We start from the raw sequence: 10,332 nt of genomic DNA on the forward strand, positions 1-10,332 counted from the left end.
CCTTTCTCTCTGTCTCTCTCTCTCACTGTCCACTCTGCCTGTCCAAAAAAAAAAAAAAAAGAAAGAAAAGAAAAAAAATGGGGTAGTGCAAATCGCCTGCAGCTCTCCGGCTGCTGACGGATATATTCTGCTTTTTCTAAGCATAATTTTTCTTATACGATTATAACTTTCTATCTTGTTTCTCTTGCCCTCTTAGCATCATACCATAAACATCCTTTGGTGTTAGTGACTGCAATATTTCACTGAACATGCCAGAATGTAAGCGACCATTCCCTCGTTGCTGGGAATGTAAGTTGCTTCCCATTTTGATATGATCTCAATAGCTCCAGAACATATGCTTTTACGTAGAGAGGGACTTTTAATTCTTTAGCATTATTTTCTTAATCTCTTGGGATTCCAGGGTTAATGACTGTAACAATTATGTAGCTCCTGCTCCTGTATGTAAGATCACCCAGGTGTTTCCCAGAGGGATTCCAACCATTTCAGCCAACGACTGCCAGCAGCACGTGAGTGTGGCAGGCTCCCCAGAGCCCCAGCCTCCCACGGGCCCCACTCCCCTCCGCATCGGAACTCACTGATTCTAGACAACACCAGTGCACAACTCCCACCTCTGTCTGTCCCCTCCCCAAACCATGTCTGGTGGTGATGGTGTCCTCTAACTACAGGGCTCCCTGTGACTAACAGCACGTCCTTATGTGACTTCAGTTCTTGGAGCTCTTCAGAGAATGCTCACATTCACGAACCCCTCACAAAAGGAAGGACGGAATTGCTAAGTCTGCTTGTCTCTTGTGCGTGCGTGCATGCGCTCAGGTCCCTGCATGGAGACGGCAGAGCAGGGGAGAAGGAGCTGTGCTCTGTGCACCTGCTGGAGAAGACCTGGGCCTCGTGAGCGGATTGTTCCCAGTGATCAGGCAGCTTCCTGGCAAAGTTCAAGACAGCTAAGGTCCATGAAATCTCGAGCTTGGGCTGCTCCCTTCCTCGCAGGTAAACGGCCGGCTCCACTCCCCTAGCCCTCCACAACGGCTCCTGTTTACCAAACCCTCATGGAGGAGTGGCACCGTTTACCTAAAGGTTAATGTTAACTTGAGGAGAAACTGACCCTGAACTTGATCTCTGGAGTTGCGAGTTGCAGGTTGTCTCTGCCCTTTCTTGAGTCCTTGCCCAAATGGTAAGAGTGAGTCATGGCTGCTTTATATCTGTCTGCCTTGGAGAGAAAACAAAACAGAATGGTAAATTCAGTTAGCGCTTGTTGCGTGAGAGGGCCCCAGGCGTGCGGAGCAGGGAGCCCTGTCCATGTCCTTAGAGGAACCGGTTTGTGTGTTGTTCTTCAGAAACACCTGGATGGCCCCTGAGACAGGTGCAACAGGGCAGACCACAGCCCTTGCCACTGCGACCATGTTCTCTGTCTGAAGCCCCCTTGCTTTCTCCTCCCCCCAGCCCTCTCCCCTCTGTTTAACCCCAGGGATGAATCCAGCTGGCTTCTCCCCAAAGGCTTCTGAAAGAGAATTCCTCTTCCAAAGGTTGCCTCCAGGGGACCTGCTTCCTGGATCTCCCCTGCAAAAATGTCCCCTTGATCCCTTGTGAGCGTGGCAGTTGTTCAATAGAAGTCATTGCCAACAACTAGAAAATTCAGATTTCTCGTAAAAATCCAGACTTTCTTTTCTTTTAGAAAAGTGTTTCCATTCCTTCATGCCAGCAATAAAGAGAGCCTCCCTATTTGTTATTTTTTAATTAATTTATTTTATTTGAAAGAGAAAGATCTTCCATCTACTGATTCACTCCCACAGCTGGGGCTGGGCCGGGCCAAAGGCAGCAGCCAGGAACTCAATCCAGGTGTCTTATATGCCTGGCAAGGAGCCGTCACTTGCTGCCTCCCAGTGTGCATACAAACAGGAAGCTGGAATCAGGAGTGAAGCCAGGACTCAAACCCAGGCTCTGTGATATGGGAGGTAGGCATCCCAGTGGCAGCTTAACCTCCACACCAAACACTCCCTGCCGCTTAACACCTTTTAAAGCATCAACCTTGGGTCCTTTCATGAAACGAAAAGGATTTCATTCACTTGCAGTTACTATGCACAACATACTTGCCAAGTGGCAGCGCTAGACTGAGTATTTTATATACACAGTGTCTCATCCTTGCAACATCTGATCCCAGACACTACCTTTCCTCCATTACAGATGAGAAGACGGAGGCACACAGAGGTTAAGGTAAGAGGCACCGCTGAGGGACCAGCATTGTGGCACAGCAGGTTAAGCCTCTGCCTGTGATGTTGGCATCCCATATGGATGACGGTTCTAGTCCCAGTTGCTCCACTTCTGATCCAGCTCTCTGCTGTGGCCTGGAAAAGCAGTAGAAGGAGGCCCAAGTCCTTGGGCCCCTGGACCCATGTGGGAGACCCGGAAGAAGCTCCTGGATCCTGGCTTTGGCCTGGCCCAGCTCTGGTCATTGCAGCCATTTGGGGAGCAAACCAGTAGATGGAAGATCTCTGTCTCTCTCTCTCCCTACCTCTCTGTCTCTGCAGTTAGCTTTCTGCCTTTCAAATAAAATAACTCTTTAAAAAAAAAAAGATTCAGTTGATCTCACACCATTTTTCTTAAAGCCACCTGCTTCTAAATGCCCTCCCCAGGTTTGCTATGACCTGTTACTGGTCTACTGTTTCTACTTCGTGTTCATTTTTACTCTCTTTGCTTCTCTTCTCTTCACCTGTGTCCATGCTATAGCAGGGTTCTCATCAGAAGTGTAATTGGGGCCGGCGCCACAGCTCACTAAGCTAATCCTCCACCTAGCGGCGCTGGCACACCGGGTTCTAGTCCTGGTCGGGGCGCCAGATTCTGTCCCAGTTGCCCCTCTTCCAGGCCAGCTCTCTGCTGTGGCCCGGGAGGGCAGTGGAGGATGGCCCAAGTGCTTGGGCCCTGCACCCCATGGGAGACCAGGAGAAGCACCTGGCTCCTGCCTTTGGATAAGCGCGGTGCACCGGCCGCAGCGCGCCGGCCGCGGTGGCCATTGGAGGGTGAACCAATGGCAAAGGAAGACCTTTCTCTCTGTCTCTCTCACTGTCCACTCTGCCTGTAAAAAAAAAAAAAAAAAAAAGTGTAATTGGGTTTTCTAAGCTCGCAGAAGATTCTGAACATTGGAGCTGAGAGAGACCTTGAAGAGTGCCTGCTTTGACTCATTTACTTTTTTTCTTTAAGATGTACTTATTTATTTGGAAGTCAGAGTTTAGAGAGGCAGAGGCAGAGGCAGAGGCAGAGAGAGAGAGGAGAGAGAGAGAGAGAGAGAGAGAGAGAGAGAGAAATCTTCCATTTGCTGTTTCACTCCCCAAATGTCTGCAACAGCCTGAGCTGGGCTGATCCAAAGCCAGGAGTCAGGAGCAGCAGGCAAAAGCCACTGCCTGCAGTGTCAGCGTCCCATATAGGTGCCAGTTTGAGTCCTGGCTGCTCCACTTTCAATCCAGCTCCCTGCTGGTGTGCCTGGGAAAGCAGTAGAAGATGGCCCAAGTGCCTGGGTCCCTGCACCTGTGTCAGGGACCTGGAAGACACTCCAGGCTCCTGGCTTTGGATCTGTCCAGCTCCAGCCATGGAGGCCATCTGGGGAGTGAACCAGCAGATGTAAGACCTCTCTCTCTCTCTCTCTCTCTCTCTCTCTCTCTCTCTCTCAGTAACTCTGCCTTTCAAATAAAATAAATCTTAAAAAAAAAAAAAAAAAACACTGGGAACATGTTTCGGGTTTTTTCACCCTTGGCCTTCACAGCCTACACTTTGCTTCCAGTCTGTAGGAATACACTCAGCTCTGAAGGGCTCTCCCACAGCATCCGCCTGGGACTTCCTTCTCTTTTCACAAATACTGGACTTTCCCTTACCCACGCCCCTCTTCCTCTTGTGGCCTTTACGTCATCCCCCATAACGCCCTCTAGTGCTTGCTCTTGGAACTGTCAAGGAGGACGGGACACAAGCTGTAGAGTTGAAGACCTCCCTCCCAGCTCTCAACTTTGCCCCTCTGATTCTGCATGGCATCAGAAGCCAGGTAGGGAGGGGCAGGTGCCCACCTCCCATATCCAAGCACCTGGGTTCATGTCTCCTCTGCTCCTGATTCCAGTCTCCTGCTAATGCGTACCTAGAGAAGCAGCAGGTGAGGACTCAAGTACTTGGGTCTCAGCCACCCATGTAGGAGACCTTGACTGAATGTCTGGCTCTTGGCTTCAGCCTGACCCAGTTCTGGCTATTGGGGAGTGAACCAGTGGGTGGGAGATCTCTCTCTCTCTCTCTCTGCCGTTCGAGTAAAATTTTTTTTAAAAGAATACACATAGGTGACGGCACTGTGACACAGTGGGTTAAAGCCCCAGTCTGTAGCACCAACATCCCATATGTGCACCAGTTCGAGTCCCAGCTGCTCCACTTCTGATCCAGCTCTGCTGTGGCCTGGGAAAGCAGTGGAAGATGGCCCAAGTCCTTGGGCCCCTGCACCCATGTGGGAGACCAGGAAGAAGCTCCTGGCTCCTGGCTTCGAATAGGCACAGTTCTGACCGTTGCAGCCATCTGGGGAGTGAACCAGCAGATGGAGGACCTTTCTCTCTCTCTCTCTGCCTCTGCCTCTCTGTGACTCTGACTTTCAAATAAATAAATAATTAAAAAAAAAAACTAAAAAAAAAATACACATAAATAAAGAAGGAAGCCAGGTAAGTATCACCTTTCTTAATCCCCCTCTTCTCTGTGATTATAGGAACAGCAGGACAAAAGCTCCACATCTTGGAAAAGTGCTTTGGGCTCCGGCGCGGGCAGGATAAGGGAAGCTGCGTCTTTATGGCCTTTTGGCCTTTCGTTCTAACCGCCATTCAAATTCAGCACAGGGCCTGTCAGGCTCCTTAGCAAAATGCAGCTAACAAGGGAGGGATGGGGCATCCGACCGCGCAAGGGCTTTGCCTACACAACGTGCTGAGTGCGTGAGGCCACATCTACCAGGAACGATACGCGTTTTGCTGACTCAGATGCTGTCTTGTACCCTGCCAGACACTGAGGAATTCTGCAAGACTGGAAGCCAGGCTCGTGTCTGTCCACCGTCTCCACAACACCCAGTGTATGAGCAAGGAAGACAGATGGGTCCGGAGCCAAAGCCCTGTTCTACTACTGTCTGGAATGGAAACCGGCCTCTCTGCACCTCAGTTATCTCAGAAGCAGAGTGAGGATTATAATATGCACCCCTTGGGGTTGTGTCAAAGATTAAACCAGGTGCCGTAAAGCTGTGGTTTGTGTCCCTGCTGCCCCACCTCTGATCCAGCTCCCTGCTAATGGGGAAAGCAGTGGAGGAGCCACCAAGTGCTTGGGCCCCTGCCAGCCACGTCTGAGAAGCTTCTGGTTCCTGGCCCAGCCTGGCTGTTGCAGCCATCTGGGGAGTGAACCTGCAGATGGAAGAGTGTGCTCGCTCTCTCTCTCTCTCTCTCTCTCTCTCTCTAACTTTGACTTTCAAATAAATAAGATTCAACGAGTTGATATTTCTAAGGTTCTAAAAGCAGTGCTTGGGTCAAAATAAGGGCTGTATGGTAAAATAGGATGGGAGGATCGGTGTAAATATTAAATGTTTTTGGAGTGCCTGGCGCGCATGCGTGCCTAACAAACGTTAGCTCCTTTCCCAGGCTATCCCCAGATGTAACCCCGGGGGGAGTTTTCCTCAGACCTCCATAAGCGTTCCTTCCAGAGGGGTGAGAAATAACCTGAAGCGAAGAGGAAAGCAAGTGGGAAGGAGGCAGGGCCATAGGCCAGCGACCGTGAAAATGGGAGGCGTCGCTTTGGAAGGCGTGTCCAAAGAGAGCTCAGGGATGGAGAGAAGGGCCCAGTGCGGGGCACAGGGATGGGAAGGGTTTGTGGAGACCCGGGGATGGCTGGTGTCCAAGGGGCAGCTGGCCAGTGGCACTCAGGGGAGGGCGGGAGTGTGAATGGGAGGGGCAGACAAGAGGGGGGCTTACGGGGCCCGGGCCGTGAGGGGTGAGCGCTGACGCCTTCAATGCTGCCGACGAGGGCGGAGGGTAGCCCTGGGGAAGTGGGCCCTATGTGGCCCGCGGGGACGCGTCAAGCCAGGTTTTTTGGGAGCCGGGGGTGGAGGGTGGGGGTAGGCCCAGGAGGTCTCGACCTGGGGTCAACACCAGGTTTTAGGGCGCTCTTACCCGCGATTCCTACTCCCCGGTCTCGCCCCCTCTCTGCGGCCCGGCTCGCCCACAACTACACTTGCGAACCCCCTCCTCGAAAGATTAAGGACACACGCTCTCATTGGCTGCCACTCAACCCCTAACCCAACCCCCGCCCCTAACTTCGGGTCCGGGCGGCCCTGTATTTGCATAAAGGACCGTCTAGGCCTTCGATTGGGCCCTGCAGCGAGCGGCCGCGCCCCCTCCCACCGAGTCCAATTAACCGCCCCGGCGCAGGAGGTGGGACGCGCTCGAGGTTGTCCCAGGAGACGCCGGAGACGCGCGGGCTGCGCCCCCCGGCGCGAGGGGCTGGGGGCGCGCGCCCCGCTCGGCGCTGCGACCCTTCCCGCGGCCAGAGCGCGGGAGGCGGAGCCTGGCCCCTGGCACCCTCGGGTCCGCGGCGTCGGGGCGCCGTGCGCAGGCGCACCCAGGAACACCTGACTCCCAGCTCCGGCGACGGGGAGGGGGCGGCACCCTGAATTTAGGTCCTAGGGGAGGGCAAATATCCAAAAGCAGAAGCAGAAGGCGCAGTGCGCGGCCAGTAGACTGAGACCCAAGTCGGGAGCTCAGGCCTGCGTTAGCCGGGTCAGTCCGCAGCGTCTCTCACAAGCTTAGCATCTTTCGCAGTAATCTAGGTGGTGGACGGCTCTAGCTCACTGAGTCACTGACCGGTGAGAGAGGCCCGCCCAGGTCGACTGGTCGAGTAGGGAGGCTTAAGGGGTAGGGGTCTTGGCTTCCCAGCCGCCATGGGACAGCCCTCTGGTGCGCCCGGAATGGCGATAGTAGCAGAATTCAGTAACTTCTCCCCTTTCCACCTGTCTCAGCCCAGACTTCTGCCTGCCAGACTACCCTAAGGGGACTGGCAGGCAGAGCAGCTGTTTCTCCCAAGGCTGATGCAGAATTTGGTAAAAGACCCAGCAAAGAGTCCATTTTCAGCTGAGAACCATAAGGTTTTTCTGACACCTCCTTGCAAGGTGTCCAGCTCATAGCAAATCTTCCCAGGCCCACGAATCAATCAATTCACAGGCTTTTATTGGGGTTCCGCTCCTGGGCGAGGTTCCCTGGTCCCAACAGAGCAACAGAGTGGGGGCCGGGGAAGTCGCACGTCAGAGATTGGGAGTGCTGCTTTTATAGATTCAGGGCATGGGGGTTAAAGGTTGAGGCAGGTCTGATCCTCATTGGTTGACCTTTAGGCACCCGCAGGGACCCTGACAAGGACTTTTCTTCCATTCCCGGAAGTGTAGGCCTTCCCTCCTTGCGGATCCCAAAGCTACCACCCAGACCTTTTGATGATAGGAAAGGGGGTGATGATGAGTCTCTCTGGCTACTTCCTGCTGACTGGGGACGTCGTCTACAGGGGCCCGCTGAGGGTATCTTGGGGCTCCGCAGGGACAGACATATATGGATGGAGAAGCATCTGGTTGACCACCTGGTTGCTGAAGGCCTTGGTTCATTCCATTATCACCTGCTGTAAACACTTAAACAGACACTGTAGTATATAAGTCAGGGTGAGAATAGCAACCAGTGATCCTAAGAGTGGCACTAACCAGGTAGTGAAAGGATTTCATAGAGGAGAGGAAATGAGGGGGGGTCTCTGGACCCTTGTGAGGATTGTTTGATGGATGTGGTTTAAATCTGATCCCAGCCAAGACCAAGAGAAAGGCCACTCAACTTTTGCAGGTAGAGGGGTTTGTCTGTAGAGAAATTCTGAATAATCGTACATTATGTGGGGGAGAGGACTATCAGTACACACAGGTTGGGAGCAGAGCCACTGATGTTAGAGTAGAGGCTATGATTACAAATGAATGAGACCCAAGTGGGCTAGACAGGGTCTAGAACAAAGAGCAGATGAGGCAGGATCCAGGAGTCTCCTGGAAGACTTCAGCTGATTCGCTGGAGACATTGTGCCCGTGAGTGTGTGCAGGACTTCATGCTAAGCTGTGGTGGGATATCAAAGGCATGGCAAGTGAAGGCACTAAAGAAAAGCCCCACCAGGACAGCATAAAGGTGACTTCAAAGTGAAAAATTTTCAAGGAATAAATAGACTTTACTGGGGCTGGTGTTGTGTTATAGCATGTAAAGCCACCACCTGCAAAGCCAGCATCCCACATGGACACAGGTTTGTATCCTAGCTGCTCCACTTCCAATCTAGCTCCTTGATAATGGGGCTGGGAAAAGCAGTGGAAGATAAGCCCAAGTACCTGTGCTCTTGCCACCCATGTGGGAGACTTGGAAGAAGCTCCTGACTCCTGGCTTCAGCCTAGCCCAGCCCTGGCCATTGCAGCCACTTGGGGAGTATACCAGCTGATGGAAGACCTATATATCTCTCTCTCCCTCTGTAACTGACTTGCAAATAAATAAATAGACTACCAGGTGTTCCCTACCAAGCAGGGCCAATAAATGTGGTCTCAGGATGCCCCTATGGAGACACAAAGAGGTCATCATTGCAGAAGAAAGTAGAATTGCAGAACATGCTGCAGGGGAGGCCAGCCATGAATGCAGAATGGGTCAGCCGGGATGGTTAAGTCAAAGTGAGAATGTCTAAACTACAGCAGGTGCAGAGAGAAGCCTTATCTGAGCGGCCCTTATCTGATAAAGCAGCTGCCCCAAACCCCCTGCCCTCGGGGAAGGTCTCCAGTCTGGGAGGCTCTGAGCTTGATCACTGTAGCCTTTAAAAAATTGTGCAAGCGGGGGGTTCGACGTGCCCTGCCCCCAGCCAGACGCGACCATGCTGTCCCGTCTGCTGAAGGAACACCAGGCCAAGCAGAATGAACGCAAGGAGCTGCAGGAGAAGAGGAGGCGAGAGGCAATCACGGCCGCGACCTGCCTGACCGAAGCCCTGGTGGACCACCTCAACGTGGGTGTGGCCCAGGCCTACGTGAACCAGAGGAAGCTGGACCACAAGGTGAAGACCCTGCAGGCCCAGGCTGCCCAGTTTGCCAAGCAGACAGGCCAGTGGATTGGGATGGTGGAGAACTTCAACCAGGCTCTCAAGGAAATCGGGGATGTGGAGAACTGGGCTCGGAGCATTGAGCTGGACATGCACACCATTGCCACCGCGCTGGAATACGTGTACAAGGGACAGCTGCAGTCGGCCCCCTCCTAGCCACTCCACCCCCTGCCCTCCACCCCACCCTGCCTGTGTCACCCGCACCAGGCCGTGAATAAAACCCCAGCCTCCGAAAAAAAAAAAATTGTGCAAGCAAGCCTCATGGAATCTTCCATCCCTTGAAGCCCTGCCCCCCACCCTGCATCCCTCATGAAGTGGACATGGATGCTCTCCCCGGCTGTTTAGGGAGCTCTCACTACTGAGTGCTGAATATGCGTGTACATCCACTCTGTCACCTCCCAGCACAGGAACCATCCCTTCATCTGCACAGCCAGGAGTCTGGAGAGTGGCCCCTCGCAGAGACTGGAAGCGGCCATTTGGTGCTTCTGTTCACTCTGGAGCAAGGAGGAGGAACTGGCAGCCCATCTGCTGCTTTCCCAGAACCCTCTCCCCATTCCCCAGTCCTCTGCCCTCCTCCCTGCTGATGGCCCCCGGGGCTGCAGGCCCTGCCTCCTCTCCAGGGCCCTCAGGGCCCAGGTGACCAACATCAACGGCCATGGAGCAGATGCTTCCCCAAGACCAACTGTCCCAGATCTGGACCCCTCCCTGTCCCACCAATCTGTTCAGCCAGAGGCCCTCTGGGCTGATATTGTGATGGAAATGAGAGAGAGGAGGCTGGAGGAGTGGCAGCAGAGATTTACCGGCTTCCAGAGGTTTCCATTAAGCCCCCTGACAACTGGTTATTTATGAGAGAGGAGAGGGCTGCTGCCCTGAGAGCTAACAGGCCAGTGATCCCAGGGGTGATGACGGGAGCAAACCCAGGGCGCGCAGTTAGAGCTGCCCCCACTGAAGAGCTCAGTGAGCGTCACCCCTCCAGCACACCCACGGGGCTGCAGAGCAACTGCGAGGAATCTCAGGAGCTCTGTGCCAGGCGGACCCCGAAACAGAAAAACCCACAGGGCGAGCATTGGGGGACTTTCTGGGCCCGTGTGCAAAAGGCTGGAACAGAACATCTTCACAGTTGTCTTAAACTTTGGACCATGTCCCCTCCTCTGAGCGCAAACTCAGAGGTGTGAGTGCATGAAAACCCTGGGCAGGTGGTTT

The 10,332-nt window shown here is 53.6% G+C and overlaps 1 pseudogene across 1 annotated transcript; it reads left to right on the forward strand.

Moving 5' to 3' along the window:
* The first annotated feature begins 8,863 nt into the window (after positions 1 to 8,863).
* On the forward strand, positions 8,864 to 9,373 carry LOC100351350 (biogenesis of lysosome-related organelles complex 1 subunit 1 pseudogene; annotated as a pseudogene). Its single transcript, XR_016224175.1, has one exon. The product of XR_016224175.1 is annotated as a biogenesis of lysosome-related organelles complex 1 subunit 1 pseudogene (transcript).
* The last annotated feature ends 959 nt before the right edge of the window (positions 9,374 to 10,332 follow it).

The sequence above is a fragment of the Oryctolagus cuniculus genome, chromosome 17 (assembly GCF_051225735.1).
Source record: "Oryctolagus cuniculus isolate XC-2025 breed Fujian yellow rabbit chromosome 17, ASM5122573v1, whole genome shotgun sequence".
In the NCBI taxonomy this organism is placed as follows: Eukaryota; Metazoa; Chordata; class Mammalia; order Lagomorpha; family Leporidae; genus Oryctolagus; species Oryctolagus cuniculus.